The sequence below is a fragment of the Temnothorax curvispinosus genome, unplaced genomic scaffold, assembly GCF_003070985.1.
Source record: "Temnothorax curvispinosus isolate PA1 unplaced genomic scaffold, ASM307098v1 QBEX01003445.1, whole genome shotgun sequence".
NCBI classification, from domain to species: Eukaryota; Metazoa; Arthropoda; class Insecta; order Hymenoptera; family Formicidae; genus Temnothorax; species Temnothorax curvispinosus.
Window position 1 is genome coordinate 36,607 of NW_020213225.1, and position 7,382 is coordinate 43,988.

At 30.6% G+C, this 7,382-nt stretch overlaps 1 long non-coding RNA gene across 1 annotated transcript; it reads left to right on the forward strand.

The window, feature by feature from the left end:
- The first annotated feature begins 467 nt into the window (after positions 1-467).
- LOC112452548 lies at positions 468-4,675 on the forward strand. Its single transcript, XR_003040517.1, has 2 exons — positions 468-809; positions 4,059-4,675. It is a non-coding gene; the product is annotated as an uncharacterized LOC112452548 (long non-coding RNA).
- The last annotated feature ends 2,707 nt before the right edge of the window (positions 4,676-7,382 follow it).

Below are 7,382 nucleotides of genomic sequence, written 5' to 3' on the forward strand. Positions count from 1 at the left end.
ATTCGACGTTACGAAACATAGAGATTTTTTGCTGTCGCAATTAGATAAACCAATTGCTTGATATTGTTTTTTTTTCTTTTTTATGTTTTAATTTGTTATAAACTGCATAGTATCTTACATGAGGAAACTGTATAATCCGTTGCTCCTCTCAAGCTGAATCTCCGAACCAAGCAAATGAACATGAACAAACACGAATGAGCGAGTACTTTGTTTGTTTGGACTGGATCCGGCTTAATAATCATTTACATTTATTTTAAATATGGTGCATGTATCGGGATGATAAATATTTAGTGTTCTGAAGATTATGCAGAATATGAGATTTTCTTTGTATTTTATAAAATACACCTATTATTTTTTGTTTTCGGTGTGAATATAAGGAATAATACAATACGATGGCAGAGAAAATGTACTTCATAAGTGAAATACGTGCTGTCCACAAATTTTTACCGGAAGAATGAAGACCGCGACTGATTTCAAACTTGTTCTTAGAAAAACCTAAAATTGTTTTATGGCAAAATTTATTATAGATGACAAATTTGAATAAAGAATTTCTTCTTCTCGAAGAAAAGAAGCGCTAAGCTATAATTTAAACGTCACGCGGCTAAAAGTTAAAAAAAAGAATGATTCTTACGAGGATATAATGGCTGAAAATACATTCTAATGACGTATTTTCTTTTCAGATAACACCAGGTATAAGAAGGCTGGTGGTAGTAAACATCAGCGATACCGCGGCAAATATATCTGCAACGCATGTGGTAAAGAGTACAAATGGAGATATTCTCTGACGAGGCACAAACGTGATGAATGCGGTAAGGAACTGTTCGTATGCGATAAGAGATAGAGACACGCGGGTCATTTGAAAGTATATCATATGACACTTCGAAAATATTATCTGTGAAAAGGAAATCAAGTTTCCTTGAAACTCTCAATGCTGTTAACTTTGCGAGTTTATCCGTGTTCGATACGCCGAAGTTTCGGTATAGCTATCAATAGAGGCGACATTTAAAATACATTCCGGACTAACTATATGTGATTAAACCAAATGCAGAAAATAAAATTAAACACAAAAGAAAACGGCAATGTATGTGTTGTCACACTTTACTTCTGTTTATTACTTGAATATCAGATTGTTGCATCATTATAGTTTGTTATTTCTCAATTACCGTTTGTGTTTACTCTAAATAATACATGAACTTAAATCTATCGGAGTGAAGGGTTTCGTGAAAGGGTTTCGTGAAAGGGTTTGGAGAAAATTGTGTGTGAGAAGTGAATTTCTGTTTACCACGTCGTCGTTGAAAAAGTTGGTTCCGTTTTATTTTATATTTGTGTTTCTGTATGTGTTTATCGAGTTACTGAGGTGTACGTATTGAGTTTAATTATTATTCCAAAAATTAATTGTTTGAGTGAAATAGTGGTGACGAGTTAAGAGTATTTTTAGTTAACTATGAAAAAGAATTTTAATGACATTCACTGAATCAGAGTAAATAACTCTTCGTTCAAATATGTAAAAATTTGATATAAAGATTATTTTTAAACTATGCAGTTTATATTTTCTAATTACGTATATTCTAAGATTACATAGAAAATCACATGAAGAGTTCATCTACTCTACAGTCTAATTGTTTCAAAGAAATCATTGTCGCGTTGTAATGATCATGCTGTTAATTTTTTTAGGTAGCTTTGAAAGGTCTATATGTGATAACTCAATATCACCGACTTGCCGTGGCTGCGGAAAAATATTTTTATGGGGGAAGCATCTGGAACTGCATATAAAAAAAAGTGGATGTAGGATCGAGCAAAAGAATGAATGCATTTTCTGCGATCGAAGATTCAAGTTGAAGATTAATCTTGAGCGACACATCAATAAAATTCACATGAGATGGCTTAAGACCAGGCCATCATGATATTCAAATTGTAATTTTATTGACCCTTTAACGCCGAGATATCTCTCTTTTGAGATTAGTATTATATTGTTTTCTGTGATATTAGAAAAACATAACTTGTTTTAGAAAAAAAAAAACAATGAACGTGGCTACTTTAAGCGACTTAATAAAAACATTCTTAAATACATTTACAGCATTTAAAGAATAAAATTACTATATGTAACGGAGGCGTTCAAAGTTTAATAACATCTATTGTCATCTTACACTTTATCAGAAAAAAGTTATAGACGTGCGAAATAAAGAAAATTCGCGAGAAAATTTAATTAAATCAGTTGAATGCATTCATTCTAAGGCATATTATGAATTTGAAGTGACTTGTATCAATTCGTCGAATACGAATTGATATGAAGATGCATATTTAGCATTATAAGCAATCAGATCAATAACGTTATCATCATTTGACAGAATATAGTAATAATCATTATTGTGTATCACCACTGACATTAAAAGTTCCATAATTTTTATCTTCATTTAAAATATCAGATTTTATAAAATTTGAGTATTGTACTTTCCGATTAAAATGTTTCTATCCATTTAATTAGTACTAGATTTAGTTGCTACATCTCACTCAATCAGTATTTACATTTAGTAAAAAATCATCCCAATCTTGTATTATTTATAAGCGATAAAGTTAACTACTGTTTAGATCACCTATTTAAAAAACTTATATAGAGTGTGAGATGTCCGCGATATAATTAGAAAGGAAATGATTCCTCCAAATACTCTTATATTTTTTTATTGAAATCTTTTTTATTCACGTTTCTAAAGTAACAGTGAATAAAAACGATATTCTAACCAGTTTCATGTGATTAAAATATGTAGAAAAGTATAATTTATGATTAATTTTCTACATTTTCTACTTTAACATTTTTCTAATATTATTTGAATATTTATTTATATAAAATTATTACTTATTTGTGTATAAATAAAACAGCAAATTTTATAAGTAATCTATTTACATATATGTAATGTATAAAGAATATAATTACATATTTCTATTCTAAATATTTATATTCTACATATTTATATTTATATCCTAAATATCAATATGTATTTATATAAATTTTGAACAAAATTATGGAAATTTCTAAATTTTATATAAAATTGTTCTTAATTTCTTAATTATAAGAGTTATTTTCTTATATCGTAAGAGTAAACATTAATCTTGATTCTACCTTTCTGATTTATTTTTACACGAGAAATCATTCCTTTCAGTTAATTACGAACTCATCCTGCATAATATACTGTCAACAAAGACGCATAATTGTGTGTTGCGTAACACATTATTAAAATGTGGCATTACCTTTGAGTATTTTATCTGCAACAATACTTGTGATATATTAATGTGATATTCGATTTTTTGTTACGCCTGTTATACAATACTCTCATACAAGTTTATACGTAAATAAAATTTTGATATGTATATATTTACTAATCGCCATATATTTGATCTTAATAAACATATCAGCATTATTTGACACAGAGACAAATTAATTTTAAAAATATCATCAATTTTTTTTTCTCTTAATTTTATATAGTATAACCGAGATAAAAGCCGATTAAACAATTATTTTTATGTATCGTCATCGAACAAAAAATATATGCATACTGGCGTATATGCGTATTTTTCGGTAAACTATGGCAATATCATTACTGAATGTTGATATCATCACATTATTTAAGTTTATAACATATTTATTATATTTCACGACGTCATATTCATAAGCGATCGGTTTTTTAAATATTTTACTTATTATTTATATAAAATCAAAGAAAAAATATTAATATGTAAATGCTTTCTGACTAGTTTATGCCTATGATGAATAATATCGATAACATAAATATTACCAAAATTTTGATTATACATCAGTCTTCATCCACTCTACTGCTAAGTAATTATAAGGCTTTAGTATTTTATAAGAATAAGAGCATGTACAACACCGGTGTATCGGTATAAAATCAAATTTGATATCTCGCGAATGACCGAAAGAAGGATCGAAACTAAAATCTTGCCAATACGGATTTTCTCGAATGAGGTTCTCTCATGCACGCGATTAACGAAATCAATCGTCAGTCCGACATAAATAAGATCGAATTGTTGCATGTATGTTTCAGACCTACACTTGTACCCGTTTCGCTCTTATCCGTGCAACACGTGCGGCAAGACATACAAATGGAGAGAATCTTTGAGTCTGCACAAACGAATGGAGTGCGGTATCGAGCCACGCTTTACCTGTTGCGTCTGCGGCAGAAAGTTCAAACACAAGCACCATCTTGCGAAGCACCACAACTCAATTCACAAATCTATCTAATAATAAATAAATATGTTCAATAAGTGACTTTCCTTTATACATTTAGAAATAATAAGTGATTATATGTAGTTACTTTTTTTTATATAAGGATACGTATAATATCATAGATGTTCATGAAAATTTAATTTGGGAACGATCGCGTCTTCTACGTACCTTAAAATGATCTACTTCGAATTCTCTTGAAATTTTATCTTAAAACTATTATTAACAATCGGAATTATTACGACTCAACCTATTTAGTTTTTTTTCTGGAATATATGCTGCTTATTTTATGCCATAAAATAATTTTATGCCTTAATAAAATTCTGTAAAACTACAAAGTGGTAAAATTGAGGGCGAAAGAATTCATAATAATTCCGCGGTGATCATTCCCGGATGAATACAATGATGGCAATTTTTTAAATAAACCAATAAAACCAAGTCCACGCTCTTTCATTTTTTCCCTTTTTTCATTACATCAATAAATTAAGACACGAAAATCAAGAGAGAGGGAATTTTTTAACTTCTATTTTTTTATACCATTGTAAATCCGTTTAAACAAAATAATTCTGCGATTTTTGGTTGATTGACAATAGCAGTTTTTAAATAATTGCTTTAATTCTTTGAGTACAGAACGGCATGATGCTAAGCACTTTGGAGTTCTTTTTCACACCAAGCTTAAAATATCGCATGGCTTCTCAACTTGTAGTTGGGTGTAGGACTTTTATTAAGATATTTGCGCTTTTTTCAAATTTGTGGTATTTTTTATTTATAAATATTAATTATTTTTTAAATAAATTAGGAAATTGAAAAGAGAAAATACTCGTGTATGCCTATACGTGCCCACAGTACTCAAAGGATTGATCATTTAGTGTACGTATCAATATGATTATCCCGATCAAGTTTTGCATTTGAGAGAAAACATACGACATTCGTGTTTAATTCGTTATTTCTAAGCAGTATCATTTATATCAAATCCTCAATAAATTCCTTTTGTCTAGAAAATTATAAATTAATTAGAGAAAAATCAGAAAATATCATTATGTTTCTTATCATACATTCCGCGAATTTTTAAACCTTTTGCAAAATTTGTGATAAAAGTTTTATAAAAAAGGTTAATTAAAAAGCAATTTTTAAATATATAAAACTGTATTGTAATGATCATTTTTTTATCATATTGACTTTTCGTTTTTTTACGATATTATCGGATGTAAAATATGTACTTTTAGAAATATCAACGCAATGTATCGTAAAACATTCACAAAATATGGAAATATTTATTACATTATATTATCTTTTTGGATTTGCTATGGTGTATAGATATTATATAGTATACTGTTATGGCAGTTTCTACAATAATAATAAGAAATATTTTTACACAAATAAAGTTTATGTACGTATACTATATTTGTTTTTATTTATGCAGAACATATATTTTTATTAAAATTTTCACATCAGCTGCAAAATATTGCAGTTGAAATGCAGTTGATGTAAAAAAATCTTAATAAGAATGAATATATTTTATCTTAAAATGATCAAAAACAACTACAACTCCTGCTTATTAGCAACGAGATAAGATTATAAGATATGCTAATTATTTTCTGTTAATTCCGATAAAATTATCGCATGAACCCTGTTAATCTGTCAAATCGTTTAATCTCTTTCGAAAGGACTATTAAATCGTGAATTCTAATACTATCGAATTTATGGTATGCATTGTTTTTTCGTCGCGGAATGTATGAGAGACATCGACATGATGGTTTATTATAGAACGCGCTCACACACACTATTTAATATTTGAATTAGTAAGGAAAAAATTGGATAAAAACTTTTCAAGACAAAAGCCAAAAAGCCCCTCCCTGCCTTGTAAATTGAAAAACTTCTCCCTGTCTTGAAAATTTTTTATCCAACTTTTTCTTTAACTGACTCACATAGCCCCTCCTTATTCCAATCTGTTTTTCAGATGGTTCAAGTTCATTCGCCATAATGTTCCCATGCAAACTTTGCGGCAAGATCTACGCCCGAAAGTCTTCGATGTACACTCATCTACGGCTGTGCGGCCAGGAGCCAAAATTCAGCTGTGTTCTTTGCGGCAGGAGGTTCAAGTACAAACACAGATTACAGTCGCATCTGACGTCGAATATACACGCTTTACGGTCATGATAACGATTTAAATTGCAACAGAAATTATTGACTCAAGAGTGTCCTTTGTATATCGTCAACGTTTGTAAACGTTATTTGTATCGTATACTGTTAACATTAATAAAGTTCAGTTCTATTTCGCTAGCAAAAGTTATTTTGTACTAATTGTAAATTCCATGATGCTCACACCATGAATTCTTAAAAAGCATTCCTAACAGATCTATCTTATCATATTATCGTAAAATAAAAGCTCGCTAATTATGTCTTTTCCATTTCTCGTAATAATTCAGTGAAAATTGTGAGCATATGTATAATTATATATTCCCCACCCCCTCCTCTCTCTCCCCACTTACATGGGAAGTTAGAAACGTGCAAAATTAATTTGTACGTGAAGAGAATAATTTTAACATTAGATCCCCTTTCCCTTGTAGCGCTTCAGTATGAATTTTGGAATTACGGAATGCATTACATGGATTAAATATAAGTTGCGACAACAAGAGCTTTAGCGAAAGACTCGATTAAAGAATGAACGTCCGTACATGTGCAACTTTTTTTCGGCTTAATACGCTTTCATTCACAGAAAACTCGATTCATAATAGACGTGATTACGACCGTAACACATCACGGTCGTGCTAATATCGTTCCGAGTTAAACGCGACGTTTGGCGAGGGGGAGGGAAGAGTGATTTGGTAGCGCAAAAGATTACAACATTTGACTTTCGGCACTAAATACCACGACGATTTTTCTTGTTTTTTTCAGTCTACTTCCGGAAGGCGTGGGTCTGCTTCCAGTGTGGTAAGCGTTACCTGTGGCGCGGCTCCCTAAAGAACCACATACGGGTGGAATGCGGCAAAGAGCCGGCCTTCAAGTGTCCCGTCTGCGGCAGGAAGTTCAAGCATAAGCATCGCTGGCAGTCGCACGCGAAATGCATGCACAGCATTAAATTGTAACGCGAGAGCCATTTTGTACATAAGGGATTATGTATGCATGTTGTTTAACGACCTGA